At 43.3% G+C, this 21700-nt stretch overlaps 1 long non-coding RNA gene across 2 annotated transcripts in view; it reads right to left on the bottom strand.

Annotated features, from left to right (window-relative positions):
• Positions 1-320: 320 nt before the first annotated feature.
• Positions 321-21700, bottom strand: part of LOC131916917 (uncharacterized) — a 67507-nt gene continuing 46127 nt past the window's right edge. For both annotated transcript variants that reach the window (XR_009380617.1, XR_009380618.1), the window contains exons 3-4: positions 3427-3550; positions 321-708 (exon numbers count right to left, since the gene is read on the bottom strand). This is a non-coding gene — a long non-coding RNA (uncharacterized LOC131916917). The remainder of the gene's footprint in view (positions 709-3426; positions 3551-21700) is intronic.

Below are 21700 nucleotides of genomic sequence, written 5' to 3'. Positions count from 1 at the left end.
CAGGCTCTTCACAGGAAGGCAAACAGAGCTTTCACTATCATTTATAGTGACCTGCCCTCAACAGGGCCACCAAGTATATGTGTTTATTATTTATTTATACCAGGACACAGGGCCCACTTTGAAAGGAAGAGTGACCAGGGATAGGAACAATGGTACAGCTCACTAAACCCCCAACCCCACCCACCCCACCCCACCCTACCCCCACCCCACCCCACCCCATGAGTAGTCTGAAGAGTTCCATCTCGCCTTAGGGACCTCCATTCAGGCAAAAACAGGATTGATGCCTTTGAGGAGGGAAAGAATTTCAAGACAGACCAAAATGAAGCAGAGTTGGAGATTTATTAGGAGACATTTTTAACACAGGGGTTACTAGAGATGCGGTTGGGGGAGGGAGGAGACTTATCCAACTATGGTACGAGCTTCTCCAGGGAGTCACACTTCGGTGTCTCCACAGTGGGCATTGAGTGTCTCAATTTACATCCACGGAGGGTAGTGAGAAACAGTACCACAAGACACAGACCTCAAGATGATGGTGCTGGGCAAGATGACGGTGCTCGTACTGTGGAATAAGCTCTTGGGCACTGCAGATCTTCTTGCACAAGTGAGGTTTAAGGGAGAGTCAAGGACAGGCATGGTGGGATAGATACAGTGGGTTCTGGGTGGAAAAACCTGTGTTTGCATCCCAAGTAGTAAGAAGTCCCACTTTGGCTATGGAAGAAGGAAGCTCTTGTTAGGACACAGTGCACAGTGTTTTCCAGAGAGTGACCTTGACTTTCTAACCATTAGACTCTGAGACCATCTCATGAGCCCTGTGGCAAAGTGGCTCTTCAGATGATGCAGAAAGCCTCACCAGGGGTTCTCAACCTGTGGGTTGCAGCCCCTTTGGGGGTCACATATCAGATATATTGCATATCAGATAGTTACATTATGATTCATAACAGCAGAAACATTACAGTTACGAAGCAGCAATGAAAATGTTTTTATGGCTGAGGGTCACCATAACACGAGGAACTGAATTAAAGGGCTGCAACATTAGGAAGGTTGAGAACCACTGCCTTAGATGCTTAGTGAGCCCACCATCTCTTCCCCCCCCCACCCCGCTTCAAGGCATAATGTGACACTCTCTCATCTGTTTCTCAAGGATCATCTCCACAAGACACATGATAGGAATTTTCCCTCAACATTTGCCCTGTAGGCCCTCAGGTCAGAGTCCAGGATGCAGAATTCCCCTTTGAGAAAGTTGAGGGTCTGCTTATACAGAGTACTACAGCTCAGACTAGGGTAGCTAGGAACAAATGACCTCATTCCTACTTTGAAGATGGAAGGACTAAAAAGCCACTCCAGGGAACACCCCAGAAGGCTGACCCCGATGGAGGAAGGGGAAAATAAATAGCAAAAAGGCAGACAAAGTTAAGAAGGAAAGTCAACAGGATACCTCTCATCACATCATACAGTTGGAAATGTATCAGCATGACTTCCTGGAACAGTGCTAACCATTGAATCAAATGCCTCCAACCTGCAGCCATGGTAAAGGCACAAGTCTTTTTTTTTTTTAATTTTAATATGGTGCATTTATTGAAGGTTTTTTTTTTCATTTTTCTTTTTCTTTTCTTTCTTTTTTTTTCAAGCACATAAGGGTCCTTTTATTCAGTTTCAACCTGGGCCACCACATGGCAGATGGAAGGAAATGTGATGATGGCCACAGCCCAGGTGTAGAGGGGTTTTATAGGGAAAAACCACAAGCCAGGAATTGGCAACTTGGGATTGGGTAGAAGGGGCAAGGTGATTTTTTGAAACTATTGGTCTAGACTTTTGGCAGGGAACCACAACCTGCTGAACAGGATTATCTGGACTGCTCAACAGGATTATCTAGATATCTCCAAGGGCCAAAAACCAGACAGGATCCTGTTAAGCTTTCCTTTCCTGTATAAACAGCAGACAGGATGTCTGCAGGAAGATACTGCTCTGTGTCCGTTTGAGCTATCATGGCATATTCCTGAGCCTGTAAAATTAAGTCTAGGCCTTCACATTCCCTCTTTCACAAGTACCAATCACAGGACTCAATCATGAGTCCTACCTGTCCAGAGGTTCAAGGGTACTGGGACCTAAGAACCATTAGCTAACAGATTTTTCTAGGGCAGTGACATCTGTATCTATTGCCATTATTTAAGGCCCTGTAGTTCTGATCTTTGAGTACAACCAGATTATAATCTTATACAGTACCTCTTTGGTTCTGCATAAAGAAGGTCAAGTGTCTTATCTTACTGCAGAACCATTTTAGTTAATAAATTTATCTATTGGCAACTCTGAACCTATTTTCATAGTATGTCAATGAGCATTATAGTCGGCCATCTTGCCTCTATGCCAGAGTGTCCTTTCGGCCTAGCATTTCAACCTTTTCTGAACAGGGAACATGGGACGATGTGTTCTCTTCTGGAACTGCTTCGAGCTGGCATTGAGGTGCCATTGACAGGGCCCCAAAAAGGCTGAAAGGCAGGTCAAAGGCTGGGCAGTGGGGCATCTGTCAGAAGCATGTGGCTGTCTGACACCATAGAGACAGAGAACAATCGCGTTGGCTGGGCAGGTCCATGTCAGCTTTTAGCAAGTCTGGAGCTCACAGCTGTCCAGAGCAGTGTAGTCAGCAACTGAAGCTTGGAGGTATCTGCCAGCCAAGTGGAAATCTGTTGAGACAAACTTAAACTAGGAACAGAAGTTAAAATTTATGAACTTATTTGGAACCCTTAGGCCCATACCCTTAGTAACTGGGAAAAGCAGGAGTCTCAAGACCAGGAGAGAGGAAAAAATACCATCTTTAGGAATAAGCTGCACTTATCTGGTCTACAACTCCTGCAAGGCTGGGGAACATTCTTTTGATGAAAGGGACTATGCCTGTATTATACATGGCTCTTCTCTTCACTAACCCCATCCCATTCCATGACATTCTTACCTAACTCAGAATCATGTGAGCATTCAGGGATAGATTTAATCTGTGACAAAACCCACCTGAACTAGTCCTAGACACACTCAGGCCTCTGCAATGAAAACCAAACCAACCAAAAATTGTACTGTTCAAAGGGAGAGGGACTAAGTTTTCTGATGTGACTCAGAGGGATGGAACATAAGCAGAGTGGAAAAATGTAAAGAAAATAACTTGATCATAAAATTACAATTTTAGATCCCAGCAGAAGCAATGGATGTAATACAATATAATACACGAAACAGAATGAGTGAATTAGGGAGAAAAACTGGAGAGTAATTTTCCAACACACAGAAGGAAAAATCACAAAAACAAGAACACAATGAAGGACTGGTAAGTTAGACAGGTGGAATGTATAAGACGGAAATCTTAGTGCTGGGAAGGTGGCTTTGCAGCGCAATGCTTTCTGCACAGGCACGAGGACCCAAGTTTGGGGCTCCAGTACTTACACAAATGCTGAGCATAGTGTGCACCTATAATCCCCGGCCAGGAAGATGGAGGTAGAAGGATTCTTAGGGCTCATTGGACAGTTAGTCTTGCCAATTTGGTGGATCCCAGGTTCAGTGAGAGATCCTGTCTCAAAAAAATAATGTGGAAAGCAATTGAGGAAGGCACCCAGTGTTGACCTCTAGTTCCACATTTACCACAGTTCAAGCACATATCATATATATATATATATATATATATATATATATATATATATATGGACACATGGACACATGGACAGACACACACACACACACACACACACACACACACACACACACACACACACACTGAAGTAAATGCCTGAGATATGAAAGCCTACCAACAGATGTTGGGATACAGCTGTGTAGAGAGCGTGGAAGCCCCAAGTAAGTGAAGTATTGAGTGAACATATGCTGTTGACATGGGCACAGCCATGTCAAGGACTCTAGCACCTCAGACCCATGGAGGAATGCCAAGGCCTCCCCTACACTCTGGGATGAAGCTCAGAGGAAAAAAACTGCAAAACCTTCCTTGGGTCCATGTGTGGATGTTGATAGTGTGTGCTGAAAATATCCACCATATCACTCCCAAGATTATGGCATGAAGACTGCTCTCCTACAGAGAATGCTCCTGAAGATTAGTCAAACCTGTCTTCCTTGACCCAGTGGTATACTGTAAACCCCGCCTCCTTGTTTATCTGTATGCAATAACCCCATCTCCCTGTTCAACTCTATATAATAAGCACACTAAGCTTCCCAGGGTTTGCAGTTTCTCCACCCAGGAGCCCAGTCCTCCTGACACTAGCTTTTTTTTTTTTAAATGTGTCCATCTGTTTGTCTTTTCTTCATTCCCTCACTGACTTTAGTCAGGTCAAGTCCCTGAAGCTGTTCAAGGACATAGCATAGCTGTCAACTCACACAAGGAACTCACTCTAAGTAAACAGATAACATGATCAAGAATATTTCAGATGTGCATAAACACTTTTAAGGCTTAGTCTTAATTGTCAACTTGACACCATCTACAATCACCTAGAAAGGAGTCTCAATGAGGCAGGATGGCCTATGTTCAAATCTGTGGAAGACTGTCTTGAATACATTTATCAAGGTAGGAAGACCTAGCCCACTGTGGGTAGCACCATTCCCCAAGCACAGGATCCTGGATTGTATCAGAGTGGAGAGAGCGAACGGAACACTGGCATGCCTGCATTAATTCATTGTGCTCTGCTCTTGACTGGGGATATGATATGTCCAGTTTGTTTTGAGTTTCCCACAGTGGTGGACTGTAACCTGAAACTATCAACCCAACACAACCTTTCTCCATTGAATTGCTTTTGTTGTTGCATTTTATTAAACAAGAAATAAAAGTAAGACACATTTCAAAGGAAACCACTAACAACAGAGCAGTTTGATGATGACTGTTCTGCTGTTAACTAGGGAGTCAGGGAAAAGTACCCAGGAGGAAACAAGTGTGCTGAGGCCTGAAGGAAAGAAGGCAAAACATGAGAAGTCTTCTAAGGAGAGAGGCTAAGTAGTCAAGCATGACATGGTTAAGGAAAAGAATTAAGGTCAAGATGACCACAATGAGGCAGGAGAGTAGGGCAGAGTGGGGTGCAGAAAGCCCACGAGATTAGCATATGAAAGAAGCTGATTTGCATAAAGGAAGACTGGAAACCTCTCAAAGGACCACAGGCAACAGAGAGGGCATGCGTGGGGAAAGCCCACTATGTACAAAGGCACAAGAAAGTCAGAGCTATGCAAACATCTTAGGAAGGATCCCAGGCCTCAGAGCACAGAGCCATTGTTGTAGCTTGTTTCTCTATTGCTGTGTTAAACACCATGCCCCAAAGCAACCTGGACAGGAAAGGGTGCATCATCACTGATGAAAGCTAAGGCTGGATCCCGAGCAGAAACTGAAGCAGAGCCCATGGAGGAACACTGTTTACCGGCTTGCTCGCTCTGGCTTCTTCAGCTAGCTTTTTTTTTACAGAGCCCACGCCACTTGTCTAGGGATGGCGTCACTCACAGAGGGCCGGGCCCTTCCAGGTCAATTAGCAGTCAAGAAAATGTCTCACAGACATGCCCACAGGCCAGGGAGAGGGAGGCGATTCTTCAGTGGAGGTTTCCTCTCTTAAGGTATGTCAAGGCTTTTATCACAGTGCTGACTAGGGTTAGCCGTCACAGTCACGGAGCGTCTAGCCTTTCTCCCATCCGTGACCTCACTTTTCCCTTTGGTGGTGCACTCTTTCTTGATAACTATTCTGAGACTGCTACTATTCATGTGTCTCTGCTCAGGTGTTTTTTTTGTTTGTTTGTTTGTTTTGTTTTTTGTTTTTTTTAAACTTCAGGATGCAAGAACCTGAAAATCCCAGCAGTTGCTGACCAGGCTCTGATAACTACTGATAACAACACATTGAGCAAAGGGGGGTGCGGGGGAGTGGTAGGCAGTGAGAAAGCGGAAGTAGGCTGGGAGAACATGATGATTAAGCACAGCCATGACAATGGGAAAAAAATCTTGTGAGGTGCCACAGGAGAATTTGGCCTAGACACTGCTCCATTTGGTCAAATGGAGAGTGGTTTGTCACAGGTAGAGTAAGGGACTTATTAGGAACATATTTCAATAGCATCTACACCAATGGTTCTCAGCCTGTGGGTCACAACCCTTTGGGGGTTGAATGACCCTTTCACAGGAGTCAGCTAAGACCATCAGAAAACACAAATATTTACATTACGATTCATAACAGTAGTAAAATTACAGTTATTAAATAGCAATGAAAATAAGTTTATGGTTAAGGGTCACCACTACATGAGGAACTGTATTAAAGGGTCACAGCATTAGGAAGGTTGAAAACCACTGATCTAGACATAAGATGGCAGTAAACTTGTACCTGAGTCTTATTTTAAAAAAGTCATATACATTTTAATATAATATATATTAGCATATGTCACCTATAAGGTACTTTGGTGATATTTATCTCCCATTCATTACCCTCTCCCCTGACTCTTGCTGGGTCCCTTCTTCTTTCCAAAGAATTCCCTCTTCTTCATAAGTTTAAAAATTACCTGTTATCTAGATTCTGCCTATGAAAGAAAGCATGTAGTATCTACTGTTCTGAGCCCGGCTTATTTTGCTTAACATAATCTCCACTTCCATCTATTTTCCTGCAAATGACATAATTTCATATTCCTTTATGGCTGAATTATATACTCCATTGTGTGTTTATGCCATATTCTTTTATACATTCTTCTGTTGCTGAGCCTCTACACTGGTCCCACAGTGTCACCATAAATAGGTACACGAGGTCTCTGTTGTCTGCTGACTTGGATTTCTTTGGGTATAAGGAATGCCATGACTAGATCACATGATGCTTCTAGTTTCGTTTTTTTTGAGGAACCTCTATACAGACTTCCATCGTGGCCACACTAATTTACATTCCCACCAAAAGTGTGAAGAGTGTTTCCCCTTTCGCACATATTCAGCAGCATTTATTGTTTTCTTCATGATAACTATTCACACTAGTTGCAAAGGAAACTTGAGGTAGCTTTAACTCCATTCCCCTTATGGCTAAAGATATCGAACACCTCTTCGTGTATTAACTGCTCTTTGTGCTTCTTTTGAGAACCGTCCATTTAGTTTATTTGCCCATTTGCTCTTCAGGTGTTTATTTCCTTGAATTATTCATATATTCTGATTAATCTCCTACCTGGTAACAGTTTTCTCACGTTTTCTAGACTAGTGGTTCTCACCTTTCCTCATGCCATGACCCTTTAATACACTTCCTCATGTTGTGGTGACCCCTAGCCATAACATTATTTTTATTGCTACTTCATAACTGTAATTTTGCTACTGTTATGAATCGTAATATAATTATTTTTGGAGATAGAGGTTTGCTAAAAGGGTCGTGACCCAAAGGTTGAGAACCATTGTTCTAGAATGTTTCTTCAGTCTATGAATTGTTTCCCTTGCTGTGTGGAAGATTTTTAATTTGATGCCATCTCATTTTTCAATTCTTGCTTTTTTTCCTGAGTTAGTAAGTGCTCTATTCATAAAGTTGTTGCTTTCCTCTCCTAACTCCAGGGTCTTGGATTTTTTTTTTTTTTTTTTTTTTTTTTTTTTGGTTTTTCGAGACAAGGTTTCTCTGTGTAGCTTTGCGCCTTTCCTGGAACTCACTCTGTAGACCAGGCTGGCCTCAAACTCACAGAGATCCGCCTGCCTCTGCCTCCCGAGTGCTGGGATTAAAGGCATGTGCCACCATCGCCCGGCGGGGTTTTGGATTTTATACATTAATGTCTTTGGTCTATTTTAAATTGATTTTTGCGCAAAATGAGAGATAGAAGTTTCAGTCTTTTACATGTTTTCCCAGCACCGTTTGCTGGAGACTGCCTCCTTTACAACAAATGTTTCTGTTATCTTTGTCAAAAATAGCCAGTAAACGGAACCAGTCTAGATGTCTATCAACAGATGGGTAGATAAAAAAAATACGCTATATATACACAATGGAATTTCATTCTGCAGTGAAGAAAAATGAAATCATGATGTTTACAGGAAAATAGATAGACTAGGGAATTATTATATTTAAAAATGTAAAAGACTCAAAGACAAACACCATATGTTTTCCTTCACATATAGAAGCTAGAATTTAAATGATGTTAATTTATTGATACATACAATGTATATTAGTATATATATAATATACATACATATGAATGTGTTTATGTGTATCTGTGGAGAGGTCACTAGAGGGGTCATCATGAGAGGTAAAACGTAACGGGATACACATGATAAGAAATTGTAAGGAGGAAGGAAGGGATGCCTCCAGAAAGGGGCAGAAGGCGGGAAGTGGGGGAGGACGAGCATGTGAAAATTCCACAGTAAAACCATTTATTTTATATGCTAACAAACTAAAATTTAAAAACAGAAAATCAAATGGCTTCAGCTGCACAGGTTTGTTTCTGAGACCTCTACTCCATGGGTGTATGTATCTATTCTTTGGAATCACACCATGCTGGTTTGTGATATATTGATTTGTGCAGACTGTATATATTTAAGGTCTTTGTGGCTTCTAGATCCATTTAGGACTATTTTCTATTTCTGGGCAGAGCGTCACTGGCATTTTGATAATATTAACTGCACTGATTCTGTGGGTGGCTTTTGGCAACATGGTCATTTTCACAATACTGATTCTTCATAATCTAGAGGTGTGGGAGGTTTTTCTTTCCTAGTATTGAATTTGTGGTTTGGAAGTAGACATAAGCAGCACCAGAAGATAGGTTAAAATAAAGAGGGGAAATAGATGAGACAAGGAGAAATCAGAAGTCTTAAGAGACAAAAATGACTAAACAAAATGAAACTAATTTGTTATAACCCAAAATAAAGATAAATATTTAGAAAAATTTGTAAGCTGAATTATAGCTTTGAAAATAACCAAGGCAATAATAAAGAAGAAGACTGATTGCAAAATTGATAACACTGTAATCATAATATGCATTCTAAGCATAATTATCTCTAACTTTAATAGAACAGAGAAATATCTAGAAATTTAACCATTATTAAAAAATAAATAAACTGAGCTTACTAGAGATAGTAAATACCATATTTTATAAACATTGATTATACATTTTGCTAAAAGACTCATAAAAACAATCTCAATATATTTCTATAAAATTGATTATATATTTTGCTAAAAAACTCATAAAAACAATCTCAATATATTTCCCAAAGCAAAATATTGTCTTGATTTTTTGAACCATAATATTATAATAAAAATAAGGAGAAGGTTAAACAAAACTGCCCTAAATAAATGAAATAAAACATCATCTAAGTAACTTTGAGCCAAATAAATCCCAAACTTCGATGCTAAGGGGATGGCTCTGCAAATATGAGGACCTGAGCTGGGACCCTCGGCCTGTAAAAGCTAGGTGCAGCCTGCACATCTGTGACCCTGGGGCTGGCGGTCCCTGGCCAGCTCAGTTGGTGAGCTCCGGGTTTGGTGAGCTAGGTGCAGCCTGCACATCTGTGACCCTGGTGCTGGCGCTCACTGGCCAGCTCAGTTGGTGAGCTCCAGGTTTGGTGAGAGACTGTGGCTCAAAAAATAAGGTGGAGAGTGATGGTGGAAGATATTTGATGTTGACCTCTGGCCTCTTCATGCATACATATATGTATGCATGTACATCACCTACACCTGCCACATGCACATAAACACATACCTATAATACACACACACACACACACACACACACACACACACACACAGAGAATATAAAAATTTCAAATAAATAAAAGCAAACACCATAGTATTTATGTATTAAAGACATATGGGATGGATTACAGAAAACAATTAATTCTAAGAAAAATTCCAGGATGTAGAAAGTTGCAAAAGTACTGCCTACACCCTCATACAACAACATCTGGATACATTATAAAATCATAATCTTTCCCAAGCCAATCAGAATCCCAAGATCCCTGGGTAATCAAAATGCTTAAAAACCTAAGAGACAGCTGGGTACAGTGGTGCATGCCTTTAATCCCAGCACTTGGGAGGCAGAGGCAGGTGGATCTTGGTGAGGTTTTTTTTTTCCAAGACAGGGTTTCTCTGTGTAGTTTTGGGCCTTTCCTGGAACTCGCTTTGTAGACCAGGCTGGCCTCGAACTCACAGAGATCCACCTGCCTCTGCCTCCCATGTGCTGGGATTAAAGGCGTGCGCCACCACTGCCCGGCTGGATCTCGGTGAGTTTGAGGCCAGCCTGGTCTATAGAGTCAGCTCCAGAGTAGCCAAGGCTGCACAGAGAAACCCTATCTTTAAAAAAATCAAAACGACAACAACAAGAACCTAAGAGACAAACTTGCAGCCCCCAGAATGGTAAGAAATAGAAGTACTAGGTCACCCATGGCAAAACACACAGGGGAGAAATATTGGGTACCACAGATAAAGGTAAGATGACTTTCTGTAGACAACCTAAGCCCATGCATAGGCACAGCAGGGTTGGTGTGAGAGTAGGCAGCTCCTGGGCGTTACATAGTGTGGGAGGAGCCTCACTGCTCACGTGGTGCTTTGCACAGGTCTTACTACATGCTCACAAAACAGAGTGGCCCCTATCCCTGGGGACCTCTCAGGGATGCCTTCCTTTTGAGGCAGACATAACCTTCCTTCATACTTCCCACAGCTGGTAGCAGGAGAGTGTGGTCTCCTCCCATAGTGGTAGAACAGCCCAGTGACCTGGGGCCAGGTAATTTACTGTCTTCTCATGGTTTGACACAATTTCCAGAGTCTGGAGAAGGACAGCAGAGCTGTCCACTGGTCTCCATCACTGGGCAGGCAATTGTAAACTGGAAGCAACAGATCGCTCCTGGAGGAGGGAGAAGAGTGTGTCAGGAAATATCCCTTAGACATCCATGCACGAAGTCTAAAAGCTGTAGAGCAGGACCACAAAACACACAAGCAAGTACTCTGAGAGGCAGTATCTGCCCTAGGCTCAATGTTTTGAAGCTGGGAGTCTGCAGAAGGCAGCCATAAAGTTAAAAATAAAAACAAAACTAAAGTTAGCAATAATAAGAATAGCAAGAATAAGATACCATGGGTTTGAGAGGCAAGGGCATATGGGAGGGATTGGGGTAGGAGGAGGAAATGATGTAATTATTTACATGTAATTGCTTACATGATTTTGCATATCAATCTCAGTGTGTGATCAAAATTAAAGAGGCAGACATGTTAAGAGACACAGCAGTTATTTTAGGAATGACTGATATTTGAAATATCCAATTAGGAATTTACTGTACCTATGGTTAATAAAGTTAATTCTTGAGTGTAGGAAAAGGATGGCATGCATAAACACATAGAGAATTTGAGAAGTTGGAAACCTTAAGATCTGATGGAAATGCCAGAAGTGAGCAAATGAAATAGAGAGAACCAAGAGGTGCTTTGATGCGCTCATTGTACCCAGGATGCAGCTTCCTGGTCTCAATCTATCCTGGAACCTGAGACCCAGTGTGGCGGTGCTGAGGAGTGGGGGGGCTTTAAGAGGATAGTCACAGAGTGGAAAGCTTGTGAGTGGGCTGAGGGACTTCATGAAAGATCTGAGGGACTGACTAGGCTCTTTCTGCCCTTCCATTCCTTCCGCCATGTGAGGGCCCTGTATTCAAGGTGCTGTCCCAGAAGTGGAGACCAAGCCTCAGCGCCTAATCTTCATTTTCAGTTGCTGGAACTGTAAGAAAATATTTTTATCACTGAAAATATTAAAAAGGCAATACTTGAATTTGCACATGTGTTGCAGAATATTTGCTTTACTATGCAAAGATGTGTTGCATTTGTTTAACTATGTAAAGGTGTGTTGCATTTGTTTATGTTGTGGAATAGTTAACTATGTAAAGATGTGCTGCTGTTTTACCTTGCCTGCCTAAGGCACCTGATTGTCTAATAAAAAGCAAGGGAGGAAGTATAGATGAGATTTCCAGGCAGGGAGAGTAAGTAGGAGGAGCTTGGGGAAGAAAGAAAAAGAGATGCCAGGGAGACACCAGGGGCCAGACAGACAGACACAGAGGAAGCAAGAGAGTAGGACATACAGAATGAAAGGAAGGTAAAAAGCCCTGAGGCAAAATGTAGATGAATAGAAACAGGTTAAATTAAGTTAAAAGAGCTAGTGGGACCAGACTAAGCTAAGGTTGAGGATTCATAATTAATAATAAGTCTCCATGTCTTTATTTGGGAGCTACTTGGTAGTCTAAAGAAAAAGTCAGCTGTATATATGCCCCGCCCTGTGCCGGGTCTGTGCAGGTGCAGGCATGTGTAAGCACACGGGCAGCCTCACAGATCTTCAGTCTTGCTCCTACACTCTGCTCAGCACTGTTTGCCTCAGGCCCCATTCATTTGTGTGCTTGGAGTTCAGCTCATAACAGATGTGTCTGCACTCAAGCCCCAGGTCTGTTTTCCTTGTCACTCCCTAAGCAACAGAGCGCAGCTATTTATACAGCATTTACATGAAGTCTGGAGATGTTTTCAAGTACATGGGACGGGGCTGGAGAGATGGTTCAGCCTTTAAGGGTGTAGTTGGCTCTTACAGAGGGGCCAGGCTTTGTTCCCAGCACCCAAATGGTGATCACAATGAATTACAGGGGATCCAACATCTTCTTCTGCTCTCTGCAGGCACCGGGCATGCACTCAGTATACATACATACACGCAGGCAAAACACACACATACAATAACATAAACAAGTCTTAAAGAATAAACAAATCAAGTATATGGAAGGATGTGCGCATATGATGGCTAATGCCGATTGCCAACTTGACAGGATCTAAACTCATCTTGGAGACACATCTCCAGACACATTTCTGAGGAGCTTCTAAACTGGGCTAAACCTAGATGGCAGCATTTTGTGAGTACATAAAATTCAGACAGTGAGCTGAGCACCAGGGTTTCTCTCTCTGTCTCTGTCTCTGTCTCTGTCTCTGTCTCTGTCTCTCTCTCTCTGCCTTCCAGCTGCGGACACAGTGTGACTGGCTGCTCCACACTCCTCCCACCATGCCTTCCCCACCTTTAAGCTGTGAGCCAAAACAAACACATAGTGGCTTCTTTCAGGCATTTTGTCATAGCAGAGACAAATAATTGCTACACATAGGTAAAGTGAAGATACTATCCCCCGCCCCCGTTTTTTTTTTTTTTTTTTTAAAGAAGGAAGGGCCTTGAGCATCCTCAAATGTTGGGTTCCTAGACAGCAGAGTGAACTTTTAAATGAACTATCAATCCAGAATTCCATGACTAGAGAAATAATCTTTAAAATTAATTTTAAACAGACTTGATGGCTTTGAGCAATTTGCACACACACAAAAAAATGGGAGAGAAAGGACAGAATTTGCATGTCATCCCAACCCCTGCCCATGTCCAACCTCCTCCACTGCTAGACCCCTCCCCACCATGGTGTATGTGTTATACCAACAAATCTTCATGCTGACGTGTGCTTAATGCTGTAAGTCCGCAGTTTACCGTTCACACTGGGCATGGATATCTGAGGACATTGACAAACACGTTCTGTAGTATCCACAAGAATGCTTCCATTTCCCTAAAACTCCCCTGTGTGGTGCCCATTAACCCCTAGTCATCACTGACCTCACTATCTTGAGAATTTAACCTTTGCCAAAATGTCTTAGATGTAGTAGAGACTTTATGTAGCCTTTCAGATGAGCTGCCTTCACACAGCATGCCCTTAAGCCTCCTCTGTATCTTCTTGTGCTTAATAACTGAATAGTCTCAGTGTGTGAATGTCCCACGTCTTTGTCTGGAGGCAAGCAGGATTTGGAAACTATGAAAAAAGCACCACTAAGCATCTACATGCAAGTTTTTCTGTGAGCATACGTTTTTTTCTTTTTTAAGTGTTGGTGTTTTATCTTATTAATTAAATTTGTTCTTTGGCTATTTTATATACTATATAGTCAGGGTTCTCTAGAGAAACAAAAGTGACAGGACAAATATATAATCACATATAACATATATATGGATTTTTAGAGGCTGTGGTCTGGCTAGTCCAATAATGGCTATCTCCCAGTGGAAAAGCAAGGAATCTTGGTGTTTGTTCCTTCCACGAGGCTGGATGTCTTGGCTGGTCTTTGGTCTACGTTAGAGGCCCGAAGAAATAGGTTCTAACACAGTGAAGGAATGTCTCAGGAGCAGAATAGATGACTTTCCAGTGAGAGTGAGGGCTAGCAGGCAAAAAGCAAGAGCTTCCTTCTCCTATGTCCTTTTTCACAGGCTGCTACCAGGAGGTGTGGTCCAGATTCAGGCTGGGTCTTCCTACCTCCAATGATCCAGATTAGGAGAGGGGGGTCTTCTCATCTCAGATGATATCATCAAGAAAAGTCCCTTACAGATGTGCCTGGCTGCTTGGGTTTTAGTGGATTCCAGGTGTGTTAAGTTGATGACCAAGATTAGCCATCACAACAATGACAACTTTCCTATGTAATGTACATGTGCAATTTGAGCTCACTGAGAAGCTAGCCCTAGAGGCAGGATCCCCCTGCTCTATTTCAGAGCTAAGCATGTTTGTTTTGCAGTATCCTCCCTCTCGTGTGAGATGGGCTACTGCCCTGACTCTGTGACAGAGTGGGGAGAACAGCAGCCCAGGAAGAAAAACACTGTGGTCTGATGACAGCTAGAAGCTGAACCACCCCCAATAGATGTTTCTATTGTTTGTCCAAGATACAAAAGCACCTGCGGTGTGAAATAGAAGCCAGATGTTCCACAAAAGAAACACTCATTTGGGAACTCCAAGGGCTGCCTCAACTTCCCCAGTTGGTTTCTGCTGGATACTTTGAGTGCCTGGTTCGATGATGTCGTTATCTGTTGCTATTTCTTTCATTTAGAAGCCTCAGATCAAGGGCACCCTCTGCTCTGCCACTGGCTGCCTTACAGAGCCGCCCTCAGACAATTTCTGCTGGACATTTGGAGCATTTCCATCATGTTTTGCTCTCTGCTGCTTCTATCCACCTGCTACTTGCTATTTCTTCTTTTACTTCGGCATCCTGTATACATTATAAACTCATTCAGAATAAAAAACATAGCTATCATTGATTGTTCTCCATACTGTTCAGAGCACACGTGTGTGTACTGCATTCCAATGCTCTCACTCCCTATCTTTTGTCTCCCCCTGACCCTGCTCACCCCCGTTACAAATTCTTTCCCACATAAATGTCTTTTTGTTTTGTTTTGTGACCCGCCAGTTTTAACCAGGGTGTGGGGCGTTTACCCACCACCCCCACAGTTCCCCAGAGTTTTCTTGAGTGCAAGCAGCAGGAAATATTAGATAGAAGGATTTATTGCGGAGAATCTTGTGGAGATGAACAGATAGAAAATAAAGGATAGCCTCGAGAGGGCCTGGAACCTATTCCAACCGGCCCTGACTGTCTCTGCCCCAGGGTTTTTTTGTTTGTTTGTTTGTTTTGTTTTTTGTTTTTCGAGACAGGGTTTCTCTGTGTAGCTTTGCGCCTTTCCTGGAACTCACTTGGTAGCCCAGGCTGGCCTCGAACTCACAGAGATCCGCCTGGCTCTGCCTCCCGAGTGCTGGGATTAAAGGCGTGCACCACCACTGCCCGGCTGCCCCAGAGTTTTTATAGAGATGCCAAGGGGTGGAGCAAAAGACCTCCTCCCCCAGCACAGCCAAGTGCAGACCATCCCAGACACCTGCACTTAGGCCCGTGGTCTAATCATCCTCTATGTGGACCTGCTGGGTAAAGCCACGAGGAACCAAGAACAGGCTCCCACACCAGGGTCACCTGTTGGAACTACCCAATGGAGACCGATAGACTCATCAGTGAGTACAAACAAAGACAACTAATGGTCCTAGTCCTAAATCCTAGTCAACCACAGTTCATCTGCAAGGAGTGAGGCCTCATAAACTCTTTCCTCATCCATGAGTGATGGTTGACAAGCTCAATCTTGTACAGGCCAATTCAAGGCAACTACAGCTACTGTGAGTTATTTTAATGACTGTGTCACGCTCTGAAGGCAGCATTTTCAGGCTCTTTTCCCACCTTCCAGCTCTCATAGTCTTTCCACTCCCTCTTCTAAGACGTTCTCTGTCTTAGTTAGGGTTTCTATTGCTGTGATGAGACACCATGACCAAGGCAACTCTTATGCAGAAAACATTTCACTGCAGTTCAGGAGTTTAGTCTATTATCATGGTGGGATATGGTGGCACGTAGGCAGACATGGTGCTGGAGAAGGATCTGTGAGTTCTACATCTTGATCCGCAGGCAACAGAAAGTGAACTGTATCACTGGGCGTAGCTTGAGCACAGGAGACCTCAAAGCCCACCCCCCCCCCCACGGTGACACACTTCCTCCAACAAAGCCACACCTCCTATTAGTACCACTCCCTATGAGGGCCATGTTCTTTCAAAACACCACATTCTCTGAGCCTTAAAGGGACTGATATAAAAGTCCTGTTTAGGGCTGAGCACTCAATGGTCACTGAGTCCCAGTACTTGGAGCAGCCATGAGTCCCTATGTCGATTGCTGTTCATTACAATGAGAAGCTTCTCTGATTAAGGCTGACGATAATGTTTATCTATGGTTTGTGTCATGTCAATTTAGCTGAACAACAGTAGCAAGCTCTCTGCTAGGGCCTATGACCTCCCAGCCATGGTTTTGTTTGACTTTGACTGAACTTAAAGTACCAGGCATGAATTTCCTCTTGTGGAGGAGACCTCAGATCCATTTAGAATTACTAATTCTAATTATTAATTATCCCCACAGCAGTTGCTCCACCGCTGCACCAGTGGACCCATCTTGCCTGGCAGGTTGGTGGTGTAGTTTATAAGGGTTTACAGATGAGCAAGACAGGTGATACCTTTTCTCTCCTCGCAGTCCGCGTAGCCATGAAAGCTCACCAGCAGGGAGGAAGCTTCCAGCCCACTTGTCTTGAGTTCTCTATGTCTTGCAGCCAAGGTGTGTGGTGTTGTCAGCAATAGGGTCTTATCACCATGGCAATAGCCTGTATTGTTTGGGGGGAGGCCTGGGACCTCCCTGAAGAGAAGCGTCATGTGGGTTTAAGTTTTCAACGTGTGTGGGTAAATACCAGAGTGTGGTTATTGGATCACAGAGGAAGAATATATTTGGTTTTGTGAAAGCCTGAGATTGCTTTCCAGAATGACTGTAAGTTAGCACTTAGCATATTTTTAGACCCCGTTCTTTGTTTCTGTTTTGGTCTGCCACTTTCTTTACGCGTTTTGTGATATTCCCCAAGCATTCAGGCCTTCCATTTCTCTCCTTTCTTAGAAGTTATATTTTCTTTCTTTGCCATCTTAAGTGGTTGCCTTAGCGTTTGACACCACATTTCCCACAGTGTCAAGTCCAGTGTCAAAAACACACATTGCGGCATGTATGTTACAAGTACCTTATGTACCTGAATTGAAGAAATGTTTGTAATTCTTCTTTCCTGTTGCTGCATAACTGTTACAGTTTCAATTAAGGGTAAGAAAATCGTGGGCTCAATGATAAGAGGATTTGTTTAGCAAGAGCGAGGCTATGATTCCATCCACAGCAATGGAAAAGCGGAACAAAGCTCGAAATGAAAAGGTGTTCTGTGCACTTTCGAGGCTACGGCTGTGGACACCAGACCCTGGGCCTTCACTAAGTCAGTGCAGGATACACCTAACAAAGGTATGTTACTAAGATACATAAAGGGACCCATTTGTCCCTATGCACCGGGCAGATGTTTAAGCACTGTTAAAACAGTACTACTAAAAACTCTGTTAAAAATCAGGAGCTGGGCAGATGGCTCAGTGGATAAAGCATTTGCTCCTCCAACATGAGAACCAGAGGTTCCACCCCTAGAACCCATGTTAAAGCTTGGCAGGTGTGGCAGCGACCTGCAATCCCAGCATGTGGAAGGCAGAGACTGGGGATCCCTGGGGCAAGCTTGCTAACTAGACTAGCCAGAATGTGTGAGCTCCAGGTTCAGTGCTAGACCTTGCTTCAATAAATAGGAAGACATGTTACATCAACTTCAGGCCTCCACACACATGTGTGTATGCCAATTGTTTTCAAAATCACTTACTGCTAATCACAAGTCCTTCAAGTGTCTACTATAAACACTCTTAATTTACATTTTATGTAAATAGGCAAAGATGCTGGGCACGGGGCAGCTTGACTCCCTGTCAGCAGCTGTTGGACTCTCCCTTGCTGCTCTGGTTGCCTGAAGCTAAGAAACCATCACTCCGTCAGCCAGCTGGATTTTCCTTAGGACAGCAGCAGGCTTCTCAAACACTCCAAGGACACCTCGAGACAACTGCACAGTCTGGAGCAACTGTTGCAACTCCGGCCCTCCTGTTTGACACAGAGGAACTACAGATGACCCTCCAACTATTGCCTCCTTAGCGAGAACCCACTTCCCATGGTGATCTAGCACAGGGACTGTGGCCATTCTGTAAGGGCAAGGCTGGGCTTGGTCCAAACAAATGGCTGTGATGGGTCCACACGTCCCTTTCTTGGGATGATAGGCCAGCAGTTCAGGCTCAGTTAGTCAACTGGGAGGTTTTGAAACCTAAAGAAGAGATCTCATAATGAAAAACCCTATGGAAATCTAATCCCACTGCAGAAAGTGTCCCTCCCCCAAGAAAGTAAGATGATTGGACTCACCTTCAACTATTGAGGGATGGGTACCAGACGAATATTACTAACAGTACCTCCCAGATGGTCCATCATTTGACATTGTGACACAAAAACTGTACAATCAAGTTACCAAGGGTGTGCACGCACGCGTGCATGCATGCATGCATGCACGCACACAAACAACAATCTCATGATGTTTTAATTGAGTTTTTAAGGTTGGATATGCCCAATTGTTAATAAGTTAAAACTCTATCATAAGACTGGCTAGATAAATTGAGTATAGAAGTGAAATGGGGACAGAGTTGGGGGGATGTCAACAAATAACTTTGTAAATGCAGAGGGCCAGAGGTTGCCTGGCCACAGCTGTGAAGTAAGAATGCATCTGAGGCTGAGGTGGCTGCTCAGCAGGATCTACAAGGTGTGTTGTTAGTTCTCTGACCTGTGCCTCCCTAGGGAGAGTCTCTCACCACTGACCATTAGAGATCTCAACATGTTAATCAGTGCTTTAGATTCAGGTGTGGTAATTCCAAAACCTATGGCTTAACTGGATCTTTGTGCTTTTAGGGAACTGGAGAGATGATGTTAGCAGATGAAGAGCTTCAAGTATAAGGGCCAGAGTTAAGGTCCCCAAAACTCAAGTAAAAAGCTGACTGGAGATAGAGGCCTGACTGCAATTCCAGCTTTGGAAAGCAACATGGGGGCGGGGGAGATCGACAGCACAAGCTGGCTTGCTGGAGCCCCTATCAGCAAGCTCTGGGTTTGATTGAGAGACCCTGACTTGAAGTATAAAGTAGAAGAGGGCCGGAGGATGATTCTAGAGTCAACATCAGACCTGCACGTGCATTCTGTGGAGAGTCTGTGCCCTGGAATATGAACTTCTCCAGTGTATCTCAGAGTCTGTCCCCTTAGGAGCAGCAGGATGGCAAAAGTTCCCCTAAGATGGTCTGCCTCTTTCCCCATGTTCTTCAAGTTTTAATAAAACCCCAGCAGGTCACGCTCTGGCAAACAATTTCTCCCAAAGGAAGACTTTGTTAAGAAAACAGAATTTTACAACGTTTCAAAATGAGTCTTTTCTTCCCTGTGAGAATATGAAAGATCTCCTGGAAGGAAATATGGAAAAGTGTGGTGGTTGCCTGGGGGCCTGGGGGCTCGCTCAGTTTTTACCTCTTAAGTGTGTCCACCCAGAGCTCCCAGCAATGGGACGATCAGGTTCTTCTGTGTCAGTCCTGGGCTTCTGAGAAGTGGGGCTTCTGCTCTGGGAGATTGTGGGTTGACTTCACTTGTTTTGTGTGGGTTTTTTGCCCTTTATTTTCTCCAGTTTGGAGACAGAGGCCGTCTTGTGACCTCACTTTCAGACCCCTTGGAAAACTGTTTGGCTTTTTTCTCTCAGTCTGATCTTCTTTTTATTTATTTTTAGGACACAGTAGCAACTTCTACTCACTTAGATGCCAGAAGTTCTAAATCTTTTCACACAAAAGCTGAGAAAATTCATTGTCCACAGACTTGTCCCACAAAAGAAATAAAGGTGATTGGAAATAAATAAATGATAATAATAAATATTTTCAATGCAGGGGATGAAGAAGGGTGAGCAGTTAACCCACTGGCTGCCCTTTGCCCTTACAGAGGACCAGGGATTGGGTCCCAGCACCCATGTCACACGGTAGCTCACAATCATCCAAAACTCCAGTTATAGCAGATATGAAGCCTTGTGATCTCCACAGGCACTAAGCACGCTGCACACGTGGTGTGTGTGTGTGTGTGTGTGTGTGTGTGTGTGTGTGTGTGTGAAAGAGAGCACACAAGTATGTGTGTGTATGAAAGAGAGGGCATACATGTGTGGGGGGAAGAATGTGAAAAGATGCTAAACATCATGCTGCAGATGTCATTTGTAATTTGCACATGGACATGTTGCAAATTAAGACAACAATGAGACTCCTACACACATGTTATACACCTGTGTAAGAACAGAACAGTGAGAAACAGAAACCTGTACAGTGTTAAATGCTGGTGAGAACAGGAAGTTACAGAAACCTCATTCATTACTAGTAGGAGTGAAGAAATAGTACAGTCATCTTGGAAGATAGTTTGGCAAGTTTCACACAAACCCAAATGCTCTTAACCTGTGATCCAGTAACCACACTCGCTGGTAGTTAGCCAAGTGAGTTGAAAATGCACGCCCCCACAAAAGATTTGCATATCCATATTTTGGCAGCTTTACTCACAGTTTCCAAAACATGCTTGCAGCCAATAGACAGAAGGACCGACAAGCTGTAGTACAGCTATACAACGGAATAGTGTTCTGCAATAAAACAGAACGACTGGGAACTACACACAGAACTGTGGAGGACTATAAATGTGTATTGTTAAGTGAAAATGCCTCATTGAAGGGCTATATAGTATAAGACTCTACAAGACATTTTGGAGAAAACCAAACTACAGAGGCAGTAAAGACTAGTGGTTAGGAGGGGCCAGGGGGATGAATCGGTGGAAGGCACAACTTTTGGAATTTTTAGAGTATGATGCTTATTCTGTGTGATCCTCTAAGGACTAATACACCTTGCGGAACATCTGTCAGAGGCCATAGACCTGTGCATCCCAGAGTGAATCCCAATAACCTATGAACTTTGGTTGTCCTGAGGTAGAAACATCTGCTGATTGGTTATAACAAATGTATCACATGGATGCAAGATGTTAGAGGGGAAACTGTGGAGAGATGACACAGGGCAAGTGAGAATACTTCCTGTTCAGTTTCTCTGTAAACTTAAAGTAAACCTGTAAACCTAAAACTAAAGTCTAAAGGCTGCAGACAGGACTTACAAGATGCCTCAGCTGGTAAAGGTGCTTGCCACCAAGACTGATAACCTGAGTTCGAGCCACAGGACTCATGTCGTGGGAAAGAAAGGAGATGACCCCCCCAAGTTGTCCTCAGAATTCCATCTGCATGCTGTGGCAAGTGTGCACACACACATACATTTGCAATAAATAAGTAAATTAAATGCAACAAAAATATTTTTAAAGGTTTGAGGTATAGTTAGTTTAGTGGTCAAATGAATACTGGACTCAGTTCCCAGTCTCAATGGTAAAACAAGTTTAATAAAAGCAAGATGACTATTTTGTATTATTAAAACATAATTCAGGGGCAGTGCCAAGGCTCACTTGGT

This window comes from Peromyscus eremicus, chromosome 8a, assembly GCF_949786415.1.
Source record: "Peromyscus eremicus chromosome 8a, PerEre_H2_v1, whole genome shotgun sequence".
Taxonomy (NCBI): domain Eukaryota; kingdom Metazoa; phylum Chordata; class Mammalia; order Rodentia; family Cricetidae; genus Peromyscus; species Peromyscus eremicus.
The sequence above is the reverse complement of the archived record's forward strand: the minus strand, read 5'-3'. Positions and strand labels throughout refer to the sequence as shown.